General features: G+C 44.2%; 1 protein-coding gene across 5 annotated transcripts in view; it reads right to left on the reverse strand.

The window, feature by feature from the left end:
• RNF208 (ring finger protein 208) overlaps positions 1-26,877 on the reverse strand; it is a 115,076-nt gene that overhangs the window by 14,550 nt on the left and 73,649 nt on the right. The window contains exons 1-2 of one of the 5 annotated variants that reach the window (XM_077476052.1): positions 13,382-13,607; positions 1,318-2,303 (exon numbers count right to left, since the gene is read on the reverse strand). The exons of 3 other annotated variants lie outside the window; for them this stretch is intronic. The gene's annotated coding sequence lies outside the window, so the exon portion shown is untranslated. Of the gene's footprint in view, positions 1-1,317; positions 2,304-13,381; positions 13,608-26,877 lie in introns of those variants that run through there. One more of the 5 variants, XM_077476044.1, reaches the window with a different exon arrangement.

Consider the following 26,877-nt stretch of genomic DNA (forward strand, 5'->3'; position numbering starts at 1 on the left):
TGCCACCCAGGCCAATTCTGACATTTCTCTCCTACATGTAAAAATCTTAATTTTTTTGCTAGAAAATGACATAGAATCCCCAAACATTATATGTTTTTTTTTAGCAAAGGCCCTAAAGAATACAATGGCGGTCGTTGCAACTTTTTATCTCACACGGTATTTGCACAGCAATTTTGTCAACGTGTTTTTTTTGGAAAAAAATCCTGTTTTGTGCTTTTTTAAAAAGAAAAAAAAAAAAAAGTAAAGTTAGCCCAATTTTTTTGCATTTTTTTGCTCGTGGAATGGCGCCAAACTTCGGTACTTAAAAATCCCCATAGGCGACACTTTAAATCTTTTTACTGGTTCATGCTTTGAGTTACAGAAGAGGTCTAGAGCTAGAATTATTTCTCTCGCTCTAACGTTCACGGAGATATCTCACATGTGTGGTTTGAACACCGTTCTCATATGTGGGCGGAACTTACATAAGCGTTCGATTCTACATGCGAGCATACGGGGACAGGGGCACTTTAAAATATATATATATATATTATTATTGTAAATTTAATTTTTTTTTTTTTAGTTTGACACTTTTTTAAATAAAAAAAAATGTTGTTGATCACTTTTATTCCTGTTACAAGGAATGTAAACATCCCTTGTAATAGGAATATGGCATAATCGGTCCTCTTTACAGTGAGACATGGGGTCAATAAGACCCCACATCTCAACTCTAGGCTGGGAAGCCTGAAATAAATAAAATAAAAAAACAATCTTGGCTTCCCAGCCGAGGGGGCGCCATTTGTTTGAATGCAGAGGCTGGGCGTGACGTCATAACATCGCAACATAACAAGAAAAGCAATATACAAAATACACTAGTAACAAAAGATCCTCCCTGCAACAATAGAACCCCTGTAACAAAATTTCCCCAACAACAACAGATCCCAACCAGCAACAATACAGTAGATCTCCCAGCATCAATAGGCCCTTCATTAGCCAAGAACAATAGACTCCTTTTCAACAGTAGATCTCTACCAGCAACAGTTGAACCCTCTAACCACATAAGACCCCCCCCAGCAACAATAGATTTCCCCAGCAACAATAGAACCTCTGCAATAATGGACCCCCCCCCCCCCAGCGACAATAAATCCCCCAGTAGCAGGCACCAGTAGACCCTCCAGAACACCCCAGCACCCCACTCAGTGTTGGAGGTGACGGAATTGCATCCCCCCGCGTTCCCGCTGAAAAAAAGCCCTGCATACAAACACATATACGAGGTGTGTCTAAAACGTTCGGTGAATGGTATCAGAAAACAAACAAAAACAGAAGATACAAACAAATTACCTTTATTGGCCTTCAAAATAATCGCCATCCTTCACAACACACTTTTGGTAACGTTTATAAAGCTTCTGGAAACTGTCAAAGACCTCTTTAGGAATCAGTCGTAGAAACGCTGTCACACATTTTTTGGGTTGCAAAACATGCACCTTTCATGGCGCTCTTCAGGCGGGGAGAGAGAAAGAAGTCAGCGGGGTCACGGGGAAGAAGGTGAAGGCCTTTCCATTGATTGCCGCTTGGATTCCGGATTGAACAGGTAGCACCAGACCTTATCGCCCAGTGATGATGGTTTCCAGAAGTGATGGATCCTGGTCACACATGGTAATGACATCTCCAGAGGTTTCCATCCATTTTGCTTTCTGTTCATCTGTCAGTTTGTGTGGCACAAACCGGGAACAGATCTTCCCCTTACCCAAATCTTCATGGATGATGGTGCACACCGTGTCCTTGCTAATGCCCAATTCCTCCGGCCATCAAATTGTAGTCAGTCACCGATCTCATGCCAGCATTTGTCACACTCGCTGGATCATGTCTGGGGTTCTGCTTGTCGAAGGCCAACCCGAACGTGGCTCATCCTCAGTCATTTCCTTCTCATTGTGAAAGCATTTGAAACATTTGTAAACACATTTTTCACGGCCTCCATCCTGTACACTTGCACCAACATTTCAGGTGTCTCCGTCACCATTTTCCCCAATTTGTAGCAGAACTTGATGTTCATTCGTTGCGCCATTGCACTGTGACCCTACCTCTCACATTGACTACGTTTGACTGCCTGCAAGCAGGTTTACCCTGATGGTCATGTATACTCCACGCTAGGTGGCGCTTCTCGACGTGTCTCTGGATAGCCATGTGCAAGCGTGCGCACTTGGCTCATGTTGCCGTTGAGATATCGCGCCATTCACCGAACTTTTTTTTACACACACCTCATATCTCAAAATCGTGCCCAGCCTGGCAAAATTGTACGCTATTTGGATCAACGTGCGTTTAGCTGCCTGTGTTTTTAAAAAATAAGGAAAAAAAATAAGTAAATTGATTAAAAAGAGTTAAAAAATGTCAGTCCTAGTCTTTTTAAATGTTGTGTGATCCTACAATATCACACGGTCAATGGAATCGTACCGCGTGGATTGAAAACATATTCCTGACAGCCTATACATCCAGCAGCCTTTACCGAGACAATAGCACAATGGAGGAACAATAGGTAATGAAGAGCTGCCGGGAACAAGAGGAGGGAGAGGAGAGAGGCTGATTTAACATTTACCAAAAATAAAATATATATCATTCCCTGTGATAGTGACTGGTCATTTTTAACAATAGTGACACGTTTAGTCATGATAACACGTAATTACAGGAAGTTATGACTATATGAGCCTGGGGAATACCCTTTTGGAATGCCTTGTAAGGAGATTATTTAATAGTAGAACATAAGGAGCAAGAATGTGCACTAACACTGCAGTGTTGCCTTGACAAAAATCCTGAAGGTCCTTTAAAACCCACAATGTGGCCCATTCAAAATGATTAATGCTCTTCAACATAGTGGACCAGTGGGAAAGGGGCCAAAGAGTTATTCCGCTAAAAAGTCATATTTAAGCTTTCGGTGTAAAACCTCCTAAGCCCTTGTACACACGGTCAGAGAATCTGTCGGAATGAGTCTTATCGGACCGTGTCGTCAGATAATCCGACTGTGTGTGGTATGCATCGGACTGATTCCATCCGAATCTCCGTCCGACCCAATTTTCCAACATGTTGGAAATATTTCCCGACCAACTGGGCCGGATGGACCTAATCCGATCATGTGTAGAGCATTTTCATCGGACCAAGTGCCACGCATGCTCACATTCAAATTCCTACATCAAAGCTATTGGCTACTAGCCTGAATGTAGTCCCATCGTAACGAAATTACGTCATCACGTTCTGAAAGATCGGATTTTTCGCCAGCTTGGCCCGACCGTGTGTATGCAACAGTTTCGGATTTAATCCGACGGGCAAAATCCAACGGATTTGGTTGGCAAAATCTCCGACCGTGTGTACGTGGGTAAGGCTTTTTGTATCTCCTGAAACTCGCTGGTCAGCCAATTTGCTTGATCATTACATTTTTTTTTTCATCCATCTAAAAAAAAATGCAACAAAAGGCATGAGGAACAAAGGGGAACCCCCTCTGTTTTAAGAAGGTGTGGGAATCAAAGTTGGGTGAGAAGAGGCGAAGGTCCTGTTTACATTGTCACATTGCAGGAAGGTGTACGTTACAGATCATGTTACTGCAACGTAAGGCACCAACGCTACTTGCATTGGTGCCATGTGGTGCCACCAACTCTGTCAATAAAGGTGAAGCTCTGACTTCTGGACCGCAGAGGTACATGCCAGCCCATTCATTTTGAGCACATCTAAAGGTGTGAAAGAACCACACTGCATCGCAATGGTTAGGTGTTAACCTAGTCTAGAGATATCGGTGTGGTGGTCTCAACATCGACTCCTTCTGAGCTTACAGTCTAACATCCTAATTGCAAAAGGACCAGTCTGGGAGGAAGCCAGTTATCCTACCAGTATACTGTTATCTTTTTTTTAAGACACATGGAAGACGTACAAACTCCATGCAGAAAGTATCTTCTAATGCGCAAGGTCCCCAGGCCAAATCTGGCCCTCCAGGCCATTTCATGTGGCCCTTAAACCTCTTCTGCAGCTGCAGGAGAGCTTCAGCCCTCCACGGGTCCTCCTCCAGACTCCTACGTTCTGCTTTCAAGCAATGCATCCAGCTTCTTCCCAGCAGCAGCATAAGGAAAGGGGGTGTACTGTAATGTAAGGGAGAGTAAGGAACTCAACTTCTGATGGTGGGGTGTCTCTTGGGATGCGCTGGTCATCTAATCTTACAGATACAATCGGCCATTTTGAGGACAATCATAAATCTGATACGGCTCGCAATGAAATTGAGTTTGACACCCCTGTTCTAAAGGATCACTCCAGTGCTGAAATGCTAGTCCAATAATTGACCCAACATTGCCCCATATCGTTATCACCTTATCTAAGAGGAAGCTACATGAACCAACCCTAGGCGAAGAAATGTCCGCAGTTTTGTGATACTGTCATCTGTTGTTCAACTCTCATACTTGAGAGCTTCCTCTTTTGATCTGGGCGATCGAGTTATTGAAGATCATTGTGCTTGAACCACAACTGAACCATTAGTTGTTAAGTAGCAGAAGGTCATTTTGGAGAGGAGTTCAAAAGTGAACATCAAGTTTAAGTCAGCTTAATATAGTCCAGCTGCATTAAACAAGGATACGCAAAGTCTTACACATCCTTTTATTTCAGGAAACGGCATTTGCGGAGGTTTAACATGTTCCCTGCTGAATCACAGCTAGACGTCTCCAATCAGCAAACCTCATGCTTCCTGCTGATTGGAGAGCTCCAGCTAGGGTTGCCGCTTCAGCCCTTTAAACCTGAACACATATTAATTACAGAGGTTCTGAGGCTAATTTAATGCAGATAAGGCACTAAGTGAGTTTAATCGCTACCTTAATCAGCCATGGAACCTGTGTTATTAATATGTGTTTGGGTGATGAGGTGGCAACCCTAGATCTAGCAGCAGGGGTGTGTCAGATGTCTGCAGAGGGGCCGCTGCTTCCACACAGAGAACAAGGATTCTTTTCTGCAGCATGCTGGCAGGGGACAGGCTTTCCTATTCAAGCTGCAGCTGCTTTCTAAAAAAAAAAAAAAAAAATGAACTGTACAATGTATTACACTTTTTTGTTTAAGCTGAATGCTCAATATTGAACTCCTCTCCAAAATGCATTTCTACTAAGTAGCTGCAACTTTTTACTGCCAGCCAACATTCAGATGCCCCTGGAATGAGAAAAATATGGAGTATGCCACAGCTGATGTCCTTTTAGTTGGCTGTAGCTAGTCTACATACGTTGCCAATGACCAAGAACAAGCATGTAGCTACAGAAGTCCTGTAAATCCAGGCAACTGTCATTTAAAAATATTATTCCCGCAATGGTAGGTAGCCTTTATAAGTTCTTTTAGAAAGCTTTGTATTCTTAAGCTTGTTTTGCACATAAACTCAAAGGAAATGGGTTGTACACCAATGATGTCTTAAAAATCCAGTTAGCTTTACTGAGCAAGCAACATACAGCACACTCTGCTGACCTTCTGCCTGAGGCCACCCTTCTAACGCGTTTCACCCAGAGCAAGGCTTAATCGTAGAGATGGTATTTTAAACACGTTGCAGTGGGCTTTGCTTTGTTGGGTGATGCATTGTTAGTGCATTTTAACGTTTTGTGTGCACTGCTACACGTGTAAAACGACACATTAACACACATACAGCTTTACATGTGCTCCCACTCATCTCCATGCTTGTGCAAAGTGGGCAGAACGGCTTAGAAAAAGCAAGCCACAAAACTCGTTCTGAATTTTACAGGTGGTGTGGGGGGTCTTATTCTAAAATGCCAAGTATAGTGGAATTTCCAGGGTCCTTTATTTGTGTTCCCTAAGCTTTTCATGTGCTATTGCCTATGAGGACATAGAGGACCCACAATACAGAAATGCATTCATTTGTATGGGTGATCCTGTTGGCACTCTTACGCTCAACCAAATTCGATTTTATGATTGACGTTTGTCAAATGAGTCGGTAGGAAAAGTTTTCTCCATTCAAACTTTTTCACCGAGAGGAACCCCAAAAAATATTTTAAGGTCTCAGGGAACCCTTATTAAAACCAGTTCATTGGGGTTCAGTGGGAAAATTCTGCTTAGCGTGTTGGCCAGTGGGACCATATTGGTGGTCAGTAGAAGAGCGTCCCCCCTTACAGTGATGGTCAGAATGTTACCCTTAAAGTGGTTCTAAAGGCTGAAGATTTTTATCTTAATGCGTTAAGATAAAAACCTTTCAGTGCGCAGCAGCCCCACAATAAACTTACCTGAGTCCCATCTCGAGCCAGCAATGTTGCATGAGACCCTTGGCTGCCAGGGACTCTCCCCCCTCATTGGCTGAGACACAGCAGTGGGCACCATTGGCTCCTGCTGCTGTCAATCAAATTAAGTAAGCCAATGAGGAGAGGGGATGGGGCCGAGCCGCGGCTCTGTGCCTGAATGGACACACAGAGCAGCAGCTTGGTTCTGGTGCCCCCATAGCAAGCTGCTTGCTGTGGGGCACTCGGCCGGAGGGAGGGGCCAGGAGCACCGGTGAGGGACCCGAGAAGAGGAGGATCTGGGCTGCTCTGTGCAAAACCATTACACAAAGCAGTTAAGTTTAGCATGTTTGTTATTTTTAATCAAAAAATAAATGAGACTTTATAATCACTTTAAGCTTAGTACACACAGGCTGAATGTCAGCCAGTAATGCAGCCGGTTCGACAGAAGCTTCTGTCGCGGGGCCATGACTGAAACAGGTCTGCCGATCGGCTCCCGATCAGCGCTTTACCCAATGGCTGAGAGCGCTGACCAGAGTGTTCTGGCGAGGAGGGGCGCCCTCCTGTCAGAACACAATAGAACAGCAGGGAAGATCACTGTACTAACATCACATAGTTAGTACAGTGGCTCCTCCTGAGCTGTCAGGGTTTTTTTTTTGTTCAGCCCTGCTGGGTTGAATGAAATTAGTAGTGTGTACTAGGCTTTGCAGACAGCTAAATAGATTGTTGGCGTCAAGCAGTTGGCTCTTCAAGTGACATTGGCCCTGGAACTATGCATGCACCATCAAATGTGAGGTCAATCTGCCACAGCTCAAGGAACTCCTTGCAACCTCTGGAGGAACCCTGGTTGGGAATAGCCAGTATAGACTATCCTGCTGAACAAGCTAATCTGAAAGCAAAATAAGACACCTTTTACCCTGAGGCAGTTTACAGGTGTTTTAGCGCTAGAAATAGCCCATGTAAAGCGCCTGAAAACCGCCTCCCATTCATTTCACTGTAACTTCTCACACTGAGACGGTGCACTTGCGGGACGTTAGGAAAAGTCCTGCAAGCAGCATCTTTGGAGTGGTTTGGGAGCGCTGTATTTAGCACTCCCAAAATGCCTGCCCATTGAAATGAAAGGGCAGCGCTTCGGAAGCGTCGCAACATGGGAGCTTTTAACCCCTTCTTTGGGTTTAAAGCGCCCCGCTAGCAGCTGAAAAGCACCGCTTAAACAGCGGTACAAAATCGCTAAAACGAGCATCGCTCTAGCGCTAATGCGGCCATGGTTCCTAGTGGGAAAAGAGTCTAAATACCATTTGTAAAAGGAAAGCTCGGCAAATAAACTAAACCTACCTACCTGACAAGTTCTGTCAGAGAAATAACTCTGGACTGCTTTAACGAATAAGGCTGGGTTCACACATGTCCGGCTGCGATTTGCAGTCCGGAGTCCGGTGCGTTTCTGTTCACCGGTTCAGGCGCAAATTTTTGGCTGAATTCCCACCTGAACCGGACCCAAAAATGCACAGGACACTTTTCAAAACTGCAACGCGGCCGACCCGGTTCCATTGAGAGGTGGTCACATTCACATGTTATGCAAATTGGATGTGGTTAAAAACGCATCCAATTTGCATATATGTGAACCCAGCCTAAGTATACTTCCTGCAAAAGTATATTTATGCTGCCAGTCTACCCATCCCTTTCCCTGGGCATAAAGTAACACTCTTTCTCCATCCTTTTATACTTACCTGAATCTTCCATTCATGGTACACTGTGCTGTTTACATTCTGCAGGCTAAATCTCTTTCCCGCTGGCTGCACCTGCGGCCTAAGTCCTCATAGACATCTATATTGCCATCTCTCAAGTGTCCCCTGCCTCAGGAGACAGCCACACAGAAGTAAAATTCAAAGAGACTTTTATCAGCAGGATGTAAACATTGCAGGATAAGGGTAAGCATGTACAGTATCTGGGGCAGGGGTAGGTAGGTACTTCAGGTTGTAGGGACAGTACACATATCCTTTAAATGTTATTATTTTTTACACCTTAATGTAAATTTGAATTTCCAGCACAAGCTGTGGGTGGCCCCGCCACTCAACGAAAATTCGATTTTACGACTGTATTTTTTATCAAAGGAGTCAGTAGGGAAATTTTCATCTGAACAGTACCTACATCCAATCAGATGCAGACGCTGTCTGGGTATTCAGGAGCTGCTGGAACAGTTGCTGTTGCATACAATATCTTGCAGCAGGGATTCCTCTGTCAATGCTGTTAAAGCCTTGTAAACACGATGACAATATTGAATTAATGATTGTCCGGTTTTTTCCACATGCTAGTCTCCATATCAAAAATGAAGAGGTTACTCAACTTGCAAAAATTCTCATACGACAGAATACAACTTTGGAAGTGATGTCATGTATTGTATTGTATTTTCAGAAGAAAACTTTACTGATTAACAACTTGACATCCGGAAGTATTACCCCCTTCATGACCAGGCCATTTTTTGTGATACGGCGATGCATTACTTTAACTGACAATTGCACGGTGTACCCAGATAAAATCTACGCTTTTTTCTCCCACAAATAGAGCTTTCTGTTTTTTTTTTTTTTTTTTTTTTTGCGATATAAACAAAAAAAAGACCGACAATTTAAAAAAAAAAAAAAAAAAGTAACTATTTTTACTTTCTGCTGTAAAATATATCCAATACAAAAATGTAAACAATCAAATTTCTTCATCAATTTAGGCCAATATGTATTCTGCTACATATTTTTGGTAAAAAAAAATGCCAATAAGCGTATATTGATTGGTTTACGCAAAAGTGATAGCGTCTACAAACTATGGGATATATTTATGGAATTTTTAATTTTCACTAGTAATGCCAGCGATCAGCGACTTAGAGCAGGACTGCAAAATTGCGGCAGACAAATTGGACACTTAGGCAGGCCATACATGGGTCGAATTTTCGAAAGAATTTTCTTTTGAAAACCTTATCTAAGAATTTTCGTTCGTATTTCGCACCATTAGTGGGCTGCAGCAATAGTCGATTTTAGTGCGGCAATGAAAATTGAGTAATCAGGCATGTTGGAAATTTTTTGAAAAACTAACGATTTTCTAATCAATGATGGGAGAATCGTGCGAGAAATGTAATTGAAAAAGAAATGTGCATGTGCAAGAAAAGAAAATTCCTGGAAAGAGAAGAAGATTCCCAGCTACGAAAATTATTTTCTGTAGCAACATGAGGTGAAATTGCAGGCTTGGTTTGTCAAATTTTGAAAATCAATGATGGTGCCATCGTTTCACAAAACGCACAAATTTTCTGATTTTCATAAAAAATTCGACCATGTATGGCCAGCCTTACTGACACTCTTTGGGGACCAGTGACACGAATACAGTAATCGGTACTAATAATATGCACTGTCACTGTACTAATGACACTGGCTGGGGAGGGGTTACCATCAGGAGCAATCAAATGGTTAACTGTGTGCCTAGCCACTAGTACCGTGGGAGATGCTTTTACTCGGGCAAGGCATGGATCCATGTCCCTGCTTTGCTGGCTCTCTGTGTAATAATCAGCGGGTGTCGGCGCCACATTGAGTCCGTGGTACCCCTGCAGATCAGGTGTGTATAATCACAGTGGGAGAGGGTTGCTGGTGGTGCGCATGAGCACCTCAGACCTGGAAATACAGGATCACGTACTAGGTATGTAATCCTGCGCAGTACAGCCACCTTGCCGTTGTATCTGTAATGCCGCGTACACACGAGCGGACTGTATGGCGTACTTAGTCCGTCGAAACACATTTCAGCGGACAATCCGCTCGTGTGTGGGCTTCAGCTGACTTTTTCAGCGTGCAGTCCGGCGTACTAAGAATTTCGTTTTTTTTCGAAATTCTGTCCGTCGTACTTTGGTTTCAGCGGACAATACGGTCTTCAGTATGCTAGTTCGACGGACTAAGAATGGCGCATGCCCAGAAAGGATTTACACGGCGGAAGGGTGCTTTGCTGTGTCTTGGACTTCCTATTTCTAGTCCCGTCGTACGTGCTGTACACGTCATCGCGCAAGCTTTCGACGGACTGTTTGTGCATCCGTGTGTGGTCAAGTCCGTTCAGTGGAAAGTACGACGGACTGTCCGTCGGATTGTATGACGAACTAAGTACGCCATACAGTCCGCTCGTGTGTACGCGGCATAAGTTATACGATCAGCAATCGGTTAAATGAAAATCGTACAATCTGGTATCATACGAGAATTTTTTTGTTTTTTTGTCCCATCAGATGTCAGATGAACTGTCGTGATTGGCTCTAGAAAGCTCTGTACTAACGATCAGATTATTGTATGATTGGTAGGAAAGTGGTATTTTTCATGCAATTTTCTGATCATGTGTACTAGGCTTTTTTTCGCCTACAATACCTGTTTAATCAGTACAAGATTCATCCAAAAATACAATACATGACATCACTTCCGAAATTGTATTTCATCATACGATAATTTTCGTAAGTTGAGTAACCTCTTCATTTTTATTATGGAGACTAGCATGTGAAAAAAAAAAATGAACGATCATTAGTCCGATATTCTCATGGATGGAGGAATCTACAAAATTTTGCTTGTTCAGCCGGGGGGGGGGGGGGGGCTAAACAAGGAAATCTACATGTGTATGGCCAGCTTTACTTATCCACCTTGCCCAGTTTACCTGAATACACACTAAGGCCCGGTTCACAACTATGCGAATTCAATTTGCATCACATTTTAAAAATACGTTTATTTGAATGAGGCTGGTTCACATATGTGCGTTGCATTCGCACTCCACATTGCCCAAAAACCGTGTGCGTTTTCTGGACATTGCGGTGCGAATTGCAAGAACATTATCTTCTATGGGAACGCATCCTGATCCTGATGTAAACCTGACCTGATCCTGATGTAAACCTGACCTGATGTAAAGCTGACCTGATCCTGATGTAAACCTGACCTGATGTAAAGCTGACCTGATGTAAACCTGACTTGATCCTGATGTAAACCTGACCTGACCTGATGTAAACCTGACCTGATGTAAAGCTGACCTGATGTAAACCTGACTTGATCCTGATGTAAATCTGACCTGATCCTGATGTAAACCTGACCGAATCCTGATGTAAACCTGACCGAATCCTGATGTAAACCTGACCCGATCCTGTTGTAAACCTGACCCGATCCTGTTGTAAACCTGACCTGATACTGATGTAAACCTGACCTGATGTAAACCTGACCTGATCCTGATGTAAACCTGACCTGATACTGATGTAAACCTGACCTGATACTGACGCAATCCTGACCTGATCCTGATCAAAAACTGACGTGAAAGGCTGAATTGTCAATTAGCTGTGAAAACAGAGCTTCAAAGCGAACATTTGTGAACCCAGCCTAATGGTTTGCAACTAAGTAACTGAGATAGTCAAGGCTATAGTCAATGAGAGCTCCCAATTAGCAAGCAGCTAACATGAGTCAGCTAGTGAAAACAAGAATCTCATTGGCTGCTGCAGCTTAGTTGCTTACTATCATACTTCTATCCCATTTAACTAATAGTGACACGGAGGCACCAACACAACCAATTCACAACATGAAGTGTATGGTGTGGGTCCAGTATTAGGTGATGAAGCTGCTCACATGGCTAATAAATTCATATCTTGACGTGTATCACCTGCGCTTTATGTGGAATCAAATACATCCATGAGGTCAGCTTGCTTTGTAGGAAACTGATACATACATATATATATATATATATATATATATATACACACACACACACATTATATATATATATATTATATATATATATATATATATATATATATATATATATATATATATATATATATATATATATATATATATATTAATTATAAAGAATGTAAAAGGAAACAGCAAAAGATACCCCCCCCCCCCCAAAAAAAAAAAAAACAGAGGTGGAAAACCACCTTCTTGATTACGTTCTGAGATAAAGGGTTTGTCTGTGAAGCCAAATAGATGCAGAAATGTTAGCTGCTGCCACTAGGACCATCAGACCATCACAGCATCCTTGACCCTTCCAAACCACCTACATCAGTCAATAAACATTCCTCAATAAAGGCACCTACATTCCACGTTCAGTCTGGGTTTTCAAGAAACAAGAGGTCGTAAACAAAATGAACGGCGAATAATTCCGACGATTAAATATTTAAAATGTCTCGTTGCGTTATAAAGTAACATTTGTTGCCGTGAGCCAAAAGCACCAATATTTACCATCTGCTCAGCTAACGGGGGGGGGGGGGGGGGGAGAATTTCAATCACAATCGCACGCGTGCCCGCAACCCACACGCACGCACGCAACGCGCACACCTCCTTCTTGTATGTGCCAGCATCTCTGCAGGGTAGCGCAAAGGGCTATCAAGTGCAGTATCCTCACCCAACTTGATTTAGGTCTTAGCTGTTTTAGAGGAAAGATGGAAAGGATGGAAAGATGACCGCCGATCGGTTTCTATGGTCTATTGCGTTTTGCTTGTCGCCTTTCACCTTATTTAATGGCTGCAAGGCAAAAAAGAAGACACCTTATGAGCTGGCGGATCCCAGCGAGTTCCCCACACCCCCTTGCCTTCAGTCTAGGGCTGTTGGTGAATTTTGGAAGGCCACATTCTCCAAAGGTTATCTGAAAGGCAGAGTAGATGCAGCCAGCATACACCCCCTCTTCCTCCTCCTCTTTCTTCTCGCTCTCTCTCGCTCTGTGCTGTACACTCTATATAGCACCAGCACACACAATACATCCCCCCCCCAGCTCCAGATTTACATTCAAATAAGCGTGCAATCCATAGCGATCACCTCCGCCAGGGGGGCTCGGCTAGATCCAAAAAGCATTAATCGCCCTGTTTTGGATTAGAACGTAAACCCCTGTCATCTTGCAATAATCCAATCCAAAATCTGGAAGGAAAAAAAAATGGGAAAGAAAATAGATTGCGGCGTTGTAATGCTTCTTTGGAAAGGGTCCAGGCTTATTAGCTGGGCTGATTGTCTTCCCTGGTGGGCACGGTGGGTGAGCAGGATGATGGAAGGTCCTGGATCTCACGGATGGGGGACCTCATACCTGATGCAACACAGGAGCAATGATTGTTGGGTGACCCCCTCCCCTCACCACCCTATACACACACCTCCCAGTGAAGGGATTCAGGCTGTAAAGGAAGATGAAAATCCTACCAGCTGGAAGATCTGTAGCACAAGCTGCTGCTTCATTCCCCCTCCTTGCAATGAAATGGCTCTTTCTTTGCTCCTGATCCTCCCTGAGCCTGGCTGTCTGCAGTGGGCTCTGCTGCAGTGATGCAGACTGTTTCTCTCAATCAGTTAGCACAAGCCCAGTGGGATGCAGGGGAGCTGGGTCCACCCTCTGCAAGGCGCAACTGTCAGTGCTCAGTCTCCTCCCCTGTCACTGCCTCTTCCATTCATCTACCACCTATATGTTCTATGCATCCTTCCAGCTGCTGATTAATGACTGGAGGTGGTGGGGGGAAGCAGACACTGGCTCTTTATACTGCCCCCCCTCCCATCCTGAAAAACACACTGCTGTATTTATGTGTAGACAGGAGATTGACGTAGCCTGCACGCAGAATAATGGCATGCTTATATTACAGGTATTCACGTATTAAATATACCGTATGGGTGCACACATACCAAAGGAGTCTATTCAATATTTCAAGTCTTTGCTGCTGTACAAAATGCAATATTCAGCTATTATCTACAGAAACCTAAAGAATAAGTCATTCAATGCAGCGACATTCACTGTTAGAATAAACGCATGCGCCAAGCGAACATAACAGGGTGGCACACTCCCCAGGAACATGTGGACATTAGTTGGCCACAAAGTTGTTGCCCTCGCCTAAAGACAAATAGGTGTAAAGTAACAGGAAAACCCCAAATTCTGTGAAGATAAAGTGTTACTGAACCCACAATAAAATCATTCTGTATATGCAGTAAATAGGGTGACCACATTTCCAGACTGGCATTCAGGGACACCCCCTCCCAAATAAAAAATATATTTTTGATACCTTTTTTTTTTTGCCAATTTTTTGAAAAACAAAAGAAAAAGCAAACAGTGGTCACCAGTTTAGACAGGTGGTATACAATGTGCACCTGCTTTTATTAAGTGCTTGCTGCCCACCCACCGTCAAATGACGGCAGGGCGGTGCAGCTCTCGTTCTGGGACGATATGGCGGCGTCCCAGAATGGCTGCTCTTACATCGCGGCCACGCAGTGTTGCTAGGACATGGCGGCGGATTGTGTCCAATCACAGCCGGTCACATGTAAACAAGGAAGTGCCAGTAATCGGCTCTCCTTGCCTCACACTGACAGAGTGTGAGGAGAGGAGAGCCGATCAGCGGCATCTCCTCACAGGGGGACATGTAGGAATGTAATCAGGGCACTGATCAACAGTGCCCTGATTAAAATAGTGCAATACACTGTCACCAATCAGTTGCCAACATTGCCCACAAGTGGAAGCAATCAGTGCCCATCACTGCCCAAAAGTGCCACCAATCAGTGCCCATTAGTGATGCCAGTCAGTGCTGGCAATCAATGCCCCCTATCAGTGCTGCCCATCACTGCTGTCAATCAATGCCCATCAGTGTCACCCATCAGTGCCACCCATCAATGCTCATCAGTACTACCTATTCATGCTGCCTATCAGTGCCCACCCGTGCCGCCTATCAGTGCCCATCAGTGCCGCCTATCAGTGCCCACCAATGCCGCCTATTATTGCCCACCAGTGCCACCTAACAGTGCCCATCAGTGCTGCCTATCAGTGTTCATCAGTGCCACATATCAATGCCCATAAGTGCAGCATATTAGTGCCTCCTCATCAGTGCCACCTAATTAGTGCCCATAAGTGCCACCTCATCAACAGAATAGCCCCGATACCCCGCTGGCGATCCTGGTTTCTCTGCCCTGGCTGGCCCTCATAGCAAGCCGCTTGCTATGGGGCACTTGTGTGGGCTAGATCCCAAGCCGCGCTGTGTGTGTCCATTGACAGGAGTCAATGGCTCCTGCTGCTGTGTCTAAGCCAATGAGGAGAGAGAGAGCAGTGATCTTACTCTTGTGCACAGCACTAGATAGACATCTGGCTCAGGTAAGTATAGGGGGGGGGGGGCAGGAGAGCTGCACACAGAAGGTACTTTACCTTAATGCAGAGAAAGCACTAAAGTGGTTGTACACCCTTACAAACCACTTTGACCTACAGGTAAGCCTAGATTAAGGCTTAGCTGTAGGTCCAAGAAATATCTCCTAAACCTATGCGGTTTAGGAGATATTTGTGAAAACACAGGCACCGCTGTATGTGGCGCATGCGCCGTAGACAGCGATGCGCAGGTGCACTGAGCGCGCCGCTGTCAACGGTGATGTGCCACGAGTGGCGACTCCCGCGCGCATGCGCGGGAGTGACGTCATCGCGGCTATGTCGAATGACAGCGCTGGAGCAGCGAGACCAACCGAGAAGATGGAGGCTCCATACACAAAGGGACAGCGGTGACTTCGCTGGCTCCTGTGTCAGGTAAGTGACACATAATGGACTACTATGCGATGCATAGTAGTCCATTATGCTTTACCTTTGCAGGGACTCAAAGAGGAAGTAAACCCATCACGTTTACTTCCTCTTTAAGGTAAAAAAAACGTCAGCCTTTACAACCGCTTTAAATGCTTATGTGTAGACAGGAGATTGACATGCATGCAGGATAACGCAATGCTTATACAATATGTACAGGTATTCAGGAATGAAATTTTTTTGAGCGCACAAATATTATAAATAAATAAATTCTATGCATGAAGGTAAATAAACCATCAGTGTGCAGCAGCCACCCTTAGCCCCCCTAATACCTACCTAAGCCTGATCTCGATCCACTAATGTGCACAAGACGAGGCTCTCCTGGGTCTCTCTCTCCTGATTGGCTGAGTGGCAGCAGTAGGAGCCATGGGCTCCTGCTGCTTTCAATCACAGCCAGTGAGGCAGGAGGGGGGTGGGGCTCAGCTGTGCTCTCTGTGTCTTTTAGACACAGAGAGCCAGTTCAGGAGCGAGCACACACGAGTGCCCCCACAGCACGCAGCTTGCTATTGGGGCACTTGGCAAGGGGGAGGGGCTCAGACGGTGGCGGCTGGTGCTCAAAATGTTTGGGTAGGGCACAAACAAACTGAAAAATTCTGAAAACAAAAACATCAAATGCAGCCACTGTGCCTATCAATTGCAGCCGCTGTGCCCATCAATTGCAGCCGCTGTGCCCATCAATTGCAGCCACTGTGCCATCAAACGCAGCCACTGTGCCCATCAAACAAATCCACTGTACCATCAAACGCATCCACTGTGCACATCAAATGCAGTCACTGTGCCATCAAACGTAGGTACTGTGCCCATCAAACGCAGCCACTGTGCCCATCAAACAAATCCACTGTGCCATCAAACGCATCCACTGTGCACATCAAATGCAGTCACTGTGCCATCAAACGTAGGTACTGTGCCCATCAAACGCAGCCATTGTGCCATCAAATGCCGCCACTCTGTGCCCATCAAATGCAGCTAATGTACCCATCAAATGCTGCCACTGTGCCCATCAAATGCTGCCACTGTGTCCCATCAAATTCTGCCACTGTGCCCATCAAATTCAGCCACTGTGCCTATCAAAAGTTGCCACTGTGACTCCCCCCCGCTGTCTGCCTGGCACTTACTCTATATCGGTGGCGAGTTAGGCAGCAGGTGACAGCAGCGAACTGTGGGACCTTGCAGCAGGTCAGACAGTGGCGAGCTGTGTCCTCCATGTGTCTCCTCCCCTCCTCCAGATAGGTGTCCAATCACAGCACCTGTCCTTTCAGCCAATCAGGTGATGGGTAACAGACCCACGCTTCCTGATTGGCAGAGAGGTGGTTCAGTGTTAGAAGAGCAAATATTAATTCGCTTTTCTAAAACACCTGGGTGGACTCCGAGCGCAATGCTTTGTGCTTCAAGTTCACCTTTTTTGAAGCCTCCCGCCGCTGGAATTCAGGCACCCAGCATCGGGAAAATGGGTTGGATGCCTGAATAGGGGGTGGCGGCGGCTGTCATGGATAGATTCATGAATCTATCTTTTAGTGATAGACAGTGGCGTAGCGTGGGTTGTCAGCACCGGGGCAAGGCAAGTAATTTTGCGCCCCCTAACCTGCGGACTTTTCGCACTCCCTGAGTCCCTTCCCCTCCTACAATAATACTGACCTGCCTGACCACTAATCTACCTGATTCCTATACTGACCACTACACTATACAATACACTGACCTATCTCATTCCTATACTGACCCTTACACTAACTTACCTGATTCCTACATCGACCACTACACTACACACTGACTTACCTAATTCCTATTCTGACCACTACACTACACCAACCTACCTGATTCCTACATCGACCACTACACTACACTATACAATCCACTATACACTGACCCCTACACTACACACCACACTAACCTACCTGATTCCTATACTGACCACTACACTATACTACTACACTACAAAATACACTATCCACTGACCACTACACACCACACTAACCTAACTGATCCCTATACTGACCACTACACTGACCTATCTTATTCCTATACTGACCCTTACACTTAACTACCTGATTCTTACATCGGCCACTACACTACACACTGACCTACCCGATTTCTATACTGACCACTACACTACAAACCACCCCACACATCACACCAAACTAACCTACCTGATTCCTATACTGACCACTACACACCACTAACTACTACAATCCACTAACCACTACACTACACACTGACCACTACACACACTGACCACACTACACTACACACCACACTGACCACTACACACACTGACCACACTACACTGACAACTACACTACACACCACACTGACCACTACACACACTGACCACACTACACCACACACTGACCACTACACACCACACACTGACCACTACACACTGACCACTACACACCACACATTGATCACTACACACTGACCACTACACACCACACACTGACCAATATACACTGACCACCACACTATCAATTATCAGACTATGGCAACTTCCTCTGTGCAGCATCAAATTATCTTTCTTTTCCGTGCTAATTTCTTCTCTTCTACTTCTCTCCCCTCTACCTCTGCTCTTTGCTCCCATCTATCTTCTCTACCTTCACTCTTCTCCACTAAGTAAACTATCATATAGTTGATTACTAGGTTCTATCCAGCATGACTATATTTTACCAAACCTTTGGAGTGTACCTCTATGCTTATACAGTATGTTAATTTTTCTCTTTTAAGTATATAGTTAAGTTTCTCAACCCATTGTTTATGGATTGGAGGGTCAACAGATGACCATTTTTGTAAAATAACTTTACGTGCTAAATATAAGGATATCCACATAGTATGCATCTCTACTGGTAAAGCTCCATCGGGTATTATCCCCAGTAGTGCAAGTTTGGGCATCCCTGTAATCTCAGTGGAGCATTATAAATTTAGGGTTATAAATATTTTTTTTCCCAGTAATGATGAAGCTTTGGACATCGCCAGAGCATGTGGATAAGAGAACCATTAAATAGAGAGCACCGCGGGCATAACGGTGTTATGCATTTTCCCCAAGCATAGAGTTTTTGTGTGGTATAATGGGCCCTATGTATGATAAAAAGCTGATCTAGTCTTTGAGAGGCTAAGAGAGATGTCCTGGGAAGTGTTTCCAGGGCACGTGTCCAGTCCTCCTCATCTAGATCCTCTATGTCTCCTTGCCACCGGGCAAAACTATTTCTATGTTTTGCAGGTAACCCAAAATTGCTTTTGATAGTATTTTAGAGTGTTTATACTGTAATTGGATTTTTGAGCTTTGACTTTCTAATGAGTGGTGTATTTAAAGATATTAGTAGAAGTTATTGTTTGTTAACTGGTAGAGGTCTTTTAATATATTAAAAGGAAGTAAAACATAACCTTCACATAACTGGTAAATATTATGCCCACCTTTTTCCAATCTGAAAATTACGAAAGTCTATTCAATTCATAAAGGTAGATCCCATATGGGCATAAGTTTCGTATAACCCCTATGCTGAGTAATATTTTGCACTGCTTCCCATACCCTATGAATCAAGTAGAAAGTAACGAACCTTCTTTTATTATCAAAGTGGTGAGCTACTATTAGTTGAACTAAAGGACTAAAGGATATTTAATAATATAAACTGAGATATTAAAGTGGAGGGCAAATTAAAAAAAAAACATTAGAAAACATTTTTTTTTAACTTACCAGAAACCCCTGTTGCTAGGCAGTCTTCCTAATCTGCCTCTTCCTATTCCGCGGCGCTTCCTCCTATTCGGCGACCGGCCCCGTTGCCTTCTGGGACATGTGTGTGTCCCAGAACACAATGGGGCTATTCACAAAGTGCTGTTCGACTTGCGCATGCGCAGTAGGAAACGAGCAGTGAAGCCGCAAGTGAGGATGGCGGCGCCGGGACACGATACAAGAGACGTGTCGGCCTGGGGGGGGGGGGGGGACATTGCGGGTGCCCTGGCCCTAGTATATGAATGTGAGTTGGGGACTTTAGATTGTGGGCTCCTTGAGGGTAAGGACCAATGATACGCAGGTTGAACTGGATGGACTGGTGTCTATATTCAACCTTACTAACTATACCAACTAATCTATGGGCTGTTGTAATGTTTCTAATCGAATTCTGGGTTTTCCACCCTTCCACACAAAATCCCTAAAAACTGAGTCGATAGTCCTAAATAATCGTAACGTCAACCATATGGGGCAGTTATGCAATACATATAGCATTTGAGGCATCCACACCATCCTCACCAAATTTGCCCTCCCCACCATGGACAACAGGAATTCACTCCATGTTTTGATCAGTTGTCTAAATTTGAGAATAGAGGGAGTATATTCTTATGTGTGTATTCTGTAACATTGGGTGTAATTACTGTACCACTCCAAAATATTTAAATGATGTAACCAGGGCCATCTGATTAGCCTGGTGTGGATGCTCCATGCGCGCAGGGTCTACAAGTGGCATTAAGTCTCTTTCACACGGGACGGCTCCATCGATCCCCGCTGAGCAGGAAGATGACAGGTCTCTGACCACAGAGTCCGTCGTCACCCAATCCGATCTGCAGATGGATGGAAAAGTAGGTTTTTCCTCCGTCACACTTTTTTGGATCGGAGCGGGTCGGATGTCAGCGGACATGTCACCGCTGACATCTGACGCTCCATAGAGGTCTATGGAGCATCCATTCAGGTCCGCCTAGAAAACTGACAGGCAGACCTGAACAGATCGTTCGTGTGAAAGAGCCCTTACAGATTTGTCCCAGTTGATACTGAATCCTGAAAAGGATCCATACAAGTCTATTAAGGACATAACTGCGGACAGGGGACATTCACTGTTTCTAATGCATGCGCAAAGCGAACATAACAGTGAGCTGGCTCATGTGCCAGACACGTGCGGACATTAGTTGGAACACCATTGTTCATGACCAAGGACTAAGAGGTGCAAAGTAAAAGGAAAATCAAAATTATGTTTAAAGGAAACCTCTCATGAGAATAATATGTAAATAAAAGATAACCCCTCTTCTGCTCATTCAACAAATAAAATTAAAAATACTAGGGACAACATGCCAAGCCATCCTCTACACTGCACCAAGCTACATCCCCAACCTCATCTCACAATATCATCCCTCATCAGCTCCTCCCATGCTCACCTCCAGGATTTCTCCAGAGTCTTTCCCAACCTCTGGAACTTCCTACCCCAATGTGTATGACTATATCCTATTCTGTCACCTTCATGTGATTTTTGACGACTAAAATTGTACTTTACCTTTCACCTTTAGCTTATCCCTCACAGTTATTACCCTTTGTATTGTTTGACTCTCCATTTTAGATTGTAAGCTCTTATGGTCAGATCCCTCTGATCCCTCTTGTGTTGACTTGTATTGTAACTAAACTGTACTGTCTCCCTTTACTTTGTGAAGTGCTGTGCAAACTGTTGGCATTACATAAATCCTGTATGATAATAAAGTATGATAATGTTATTTGCCTGGCTGTCATTTTGACCCTCTGGTTTCAAAGTTTTCTGAGTCACAGGCCCAAAACACATCTACAGATCAGGAGTTCCGATTTCACTCTTACTTTGCCGACTGCATTCTCATTTCAGGTCAGTGACTGAGAAAGTATTGAAGACAGAGGATCATATAACAAGCAGACGGCTAGCAATGAGCAATGGTAAGCCTCTTTTTCCTCAGTCCCCATCATCCCTATGCACTCCCAAATGTATTCCTGTTGGGATTTCATATTTAATGGCAGCCCAAATGTGAAAAGAATAAAGAATAAACCCCTGCCTCTCAGTTCACTTCAACACATAAAGAATACATGCATTGCCAGGGGACAGGGGTGTTCTTTGGCCCGTGGATAAATCCTGAGGACTCATTGTAAATGAATGGGCAATGCAGCTCAAAAAAGCATGTAGGGGTGTGAAGGGATACTAAAAAGGAACCTGTCATGAGAAATAAAACCTGTTCCTCTGTAGCAAGGTCCCAGACCTCCTTCGGTCTAATGAGAACCTCCAGGGTCAGAGATAGCTGACATCCTTCTGTATATGGTGGGTTGTGAGGCATAGTGGGTGCAAGGTGATTAAAGTTATTGGGCGCCAGACACTTCTTGAATGCAAAAATATTTTTATTTCTCTTAACAAACTTTTGGGGGGGGGAGAGGATTAGGGCCAGGACACCCTTAGGTTCAATTGGCAGACTCCGAGACTTCAATAGGAGGACAGCCATGCAGGGAAAGGCATCCAGCAAGACACTACATCTGCATGTGTAGGAATGCTGTCTCCTATGGCAACAGTCTTTAACAGTTCCTAACACAAAGCGTAACAGTTCCTTTCACTTCCACTACAATAACTCCTTGTAGTTCTTCAGCTCACTGAGCTCCCGGTTTTTCACTAGACCCACTGATTCACTGACACTGAATTCCTTGAGCTCCTTAAATCGTCATTGTGGTATCTTCCTCAAGTGTCACCCCCGTCTTTCTGCTGGGTCCCTAGCTTGGCACGCAAAGCTGCTCTGCAAGCATCACCTCCGCTGGCTGGGCCCCTGGCTTGATACCCACTGAAGTTTCCAGATTCTTCACCGTCCCCGATTGGTGAGAATACTGTTCCAGTACTTACTTCAGCTACTCACTGTGGTTCCTGGTAATAAGGTTAATGGTCCCCTTTACTTTACTGGCACTCTGCAGTGTAGTGGCGCATCATGGGAAATGTAGTTACAAAAATCTGGTGTGTGTGTGTGTGTGTGTGTGTGTGTCAAATTCCATACATGATTTTTTATTTTTTTGCAGTAGATGATCAGCAATGATGCTGGATGCAGTGGAAGGCATACAAATAACCACTAGAGGGCTCACTAAGAAATATTGTATAGAATATCATCATGAAGTAATGGCACAGTAAGCAGGAAAAATGTGAAAATCCTGTGAAGGCTTACTTTAGGGTTAAATTGGCTGTAAAGGCTTAAAGTAGTTCTAAAGTCAGAAAGTTTTTTTTATCTTAATGCATTAACCGCTTCAGCACCAGAAGATTTTACCCCCTTCCTGCCTAGAGAACTTTTAGCAATTCGGCACTGCGTCATTTTAACTGACAATTGCGCGGTCGTGCGACGTTGCACCCAAACAAAATTTATATTTTTTCCCCACAAATAGAGATTTCTTTTGGTGGTATTTGATCACCTCTGCAGTTTTTTTGTGCTATAAACAAAAAAAATAGCGACAATTTTGAATAAAATGCAATATTTTTTACTTTTTTCTATAATAAATATCCTCGAAAAAGATATATAAAAAAATTTTCAGGCCGATATGTATTCTAAATATTTTTGGTAAAAAAAAATCGCAATAAGCGTATATTGATTGGTTTGCGCAAATGTTATAACGTCTACAAAATAGGGGATCGTTTTATGACATTTTTATTATAATTTTTTTTTATTACTAGTAATGGTTTTTATCGGGACTGCTACATTATGGCGGACACATCGGACACTTTTGACACATTTTTGGGACCATTGGCATTTATACAGTGATCAGTGCTATAAAAATGGAATTGATTACTATAAAAATGTCACTGGCAGGTTAACCACTAGGGAGCGATCAAGGGGATGATTGTGTTCCCTCTCTTTGTTCTAACTGAAGGGGGGAGGGGACTGTCTAGGGGTGATGACAGATCGCTGCTCATACTCTGTATGAACAGACGATCAGTCAATTCTCCACTCAGAGAACTGGAAACTTTGTGTTTACACACACAGATCACGGTTCTCGTGTGTCGGCAGTGATCGTGACCGCTGGGCACTCGCATCGGCTCCGGGGGCGAGCAGCGTGCTGGCCACAAGGCGAAGCGACGTTACATAACGTCACTTTGCCCAGCCGTACCATTCTGCCGCAGTAAAACTGCAGCGGCTGGTCAGCAAGTGGTTAAGCTAAAAATACTTCTGTGTGCAGCAGCCCCCCTTAGCCCTTCTAATAGTTACCTGAGCTCCATCTCGATCCAGTGAGGTTGCATGGGAGTCTCGTCTGTCTCTCTTTCCTCATTAGCTGAGACAATGGCGGCCCGTTGCTGTCATTCAAAGTCAGTGAGCCAATGAGGAGAGAGAGGGGGCAGGGCTGAGCCATTGCTCCGTGTCTGGATGCAAAATCAATATTCCCCACACACATATTCAAGAAACTGTTCAGTAGTGCTGGGTGTTGTAATGACCATAGGCTGGAAACCGTCAATGATCAAAGTGAAGAAAATGTCATTAGGACACCAAGCATTCCTCTAAAGGGTTCATAGCTTTCTTTCCATGGCCACATGATAAACATACAGCAATGTTTCAGAGCCATGCAGGGCCCCTTCATCGGGCAAGTGTCTGAATGGACACACAGAGCTGTGGCTCTGCATGGGTGCCCCCATAGCAAGCTCATTGCTGTGGGGGCACTTGGCAGAAGGGAGGGGCCAGGAGTGTCGGCGAGGAGGAGAATCTTGGATGCTTTGTGCAAAACCACTACGCAGGTAGGTATAACATGTTTATTATTTTTAAATGAAAAAAAAATAGACTTTATTATGACTTTACATTTTTATTTTTTTTTTACCTTGAAGTGATATTTAAAAAATGTTCAGTGTGCAGCTCCCCCCTCAGGCCCTTATACTCAACTGAGCCTGATCCAGCAATGTACATGAGAGCATAAGCTCTCCCAGATCTCCCCCTCCTCATTGGCTGACACACAGCAGCAGGAGCCAATAGCTCCCACTGCTATCAATCACAGCCAGGAGGAGGGATTGGGTGGTGCACACGGAGGTGGCTCAGGAAAAAGCACACACAAGTGCCCCCAGAGCAAGTAGCTTGCTCTGGGGGCACTCAGTAAGGGGGAAGGGCCAAGGGCACCAGCGGGTGACCTGAGAAGAGGAGGATCAGGGCTGCTCTGTGCAAAACCATTACACAGAGCAGGTGAATATGCAATATTTGTTTTTGTTTTTTTTAAATTGCCTTTACAAGCACTTTAAATTTACAGTAACAGTTCAGAATGAGTGTTTAATGAAAATATAGAATGCTTTCTGTTCAACAACATGGTGCAAAGAGCAGGGCTCCAGAGTGTCCAATCAGAAATCAGCTTGGGGAGAACTCGCCAAAATATAACTGAAAGATGGTTGGTTGTTGTTGGTTACTTCTGATCACTGAGCTATGCTGGTAAATAGATACAGTATCAGTTTCAAACAATAGTGCAAAAAATAGACGAATAATAAACCACAGCGTCTAATTGTCTAATTATGGAATTCTTCCCAGGCAAAAATGTTGATAATGTATTTCTGATTTGGTGACATAAAATAAAATAAACATTATATTATATATTAATAAGGTGATAAATAGATAAACAAATATTTCAGTTATATATGAGTTTTTTCTGATTTGTTGATAAATGTTTATATAATACGTATTTTGCTGGCTAGATAGATAGATAGATAGATAGATAGATAGATACAATCAAGATAAATAGATAGATAGATAGATAGATAAATAAATAAATAGAAATAAGCTAGATAGACATGCAGACACATAGTAGTACACATATGTATATGTGATTATTGAGTTCAGGGAGCCCACACATGTCGGTTAGAGTGTCACACAGATCAATAAAGTTTCCATCGCGGTGTGTCGCGCTGTCACACTCACACACACAGACATGTGGTAAGTGATCACAATGGAACAAACGTAAGCAGGCGGTTTTTGTCATGTGTGGTTATTAAGTGCGCTCTGGCATTTTCCTGCAAACATAAATGCTGTTAAATTGTCACCACTGACACTTCCTGATACAATGTATTTCTCACATTGCACTAAGTATATCTGGTATTATACTCCGTTTCCAGTCTATAAGGAAAGCAGAAACATTTACTTATTTGTTTAAAAAACTCAATTGCAATGTACATTGCCATAAAAAAAATGATCAGGGTACAGCTCTTTATACCTAGCACTAATGACAGGTTCTCTTTACATGCTTGCATGACCTAAGGATGAGTTTCAGGTTTGTCACTACTATGGGTTTGAGGCAAATACTGCAGGTTCGAGATTCAGGGTCCCATTGATTTTATGCATGAGGAGAGATTAGGATCAGGTAAGAAACAGTACTTTAATCTCTATTTATTTAGGCACACTCTGAAATTATGTTTGTCAATATGATTAGAGCGCCACCTTCAGGAGTAGGGCACTAGGCAGAAAAAAAAGACACAGTACCGCCTATGGCTAGTCCTAACTGGTAGTCAATCCCACCCCCCCCCCCCCCCCCCCATCTGTAATAGCAGCTCAATTTTTTCTGCCTAATGTATGAGTGAGGACATAGTTTTCCTGCTGGGACTCCATAGTATTTCATTTATTTTTTTCTTTCCCTTTTTTGCTTTTTAGGGGGGATTTTTCCAGTGAAGATGATCAATCAAAAGCCAAGCTATGCTCTAGATCCAGAAGTCACCCCAGCTTGGCCAGGGAGCTCATGCAGACCTAATCCTAGCTACGAGCAAGACTGGCTGCAACAGCCCCAACCTGGAGCAGGCCATGCAAAATGAAATGTCTCCTGGGGACACATACAACTGGGCACTTGACATTCATGTCACAGTGTTCACCTGGTCGACAGACCCACACCTCGGTGGGAGGCAGTCTGTCTCAGGAGTAATACCCACTACCCAATGACAAGTATTCCCCCCCTTTCTGCCAGATGCAGGTAATCCTTGGGGTGGTCAGCCCTATGGGGTCTCCTCCATCCCTCTGAGCCCTAATTGTTTGTCTACATGCTGCCTGAGTCTCCCTCCTTTCCCCCCATGCTGGGTGACCCTCTTGCCTGGCTGGCTCCCTGTCTTGGCCAGCATTTTCCTCTGTGTTTGTATGTCCAGCACTTGGCTGTGGTAGTGTTGGGGGGGGTGACTTGGGAGTGTTTGTCCTAATATGCGCCAGCCATGTGTAGGTTGGCCGGCCAGCAGTCATATTGTGTAGTCTGCAGGGCTATTTTGACAGGTCCATGTTGTTCGGTGGCCATGTTGGTGGAGAATTTGGGGCATACATTTTGGCGGGGCTTGTCCTAGGCATAGTAAGGACTTCCTCAGGCAGCCATTATTATGAGGTACCCCCTGGGCGGCCATTTTGCCGGGGATTCTTGACAGCGACCATT

Source organism: Lithobates pipiens, unplaced genomic scaffold, assembly GCF_037356315.1.
Source record: "Lithobates pipiens isolate NorthernLeopardFrog02 unplaced genomic scaffold, aLitPip1_a1.2 Scaffold_1, whole genome shotgun sequence".
NCBI lineage: Eukaryota > Metazoa > Chordata > Amphibia > Anura > Ranidae > Lithobates > Lithobates pipiens.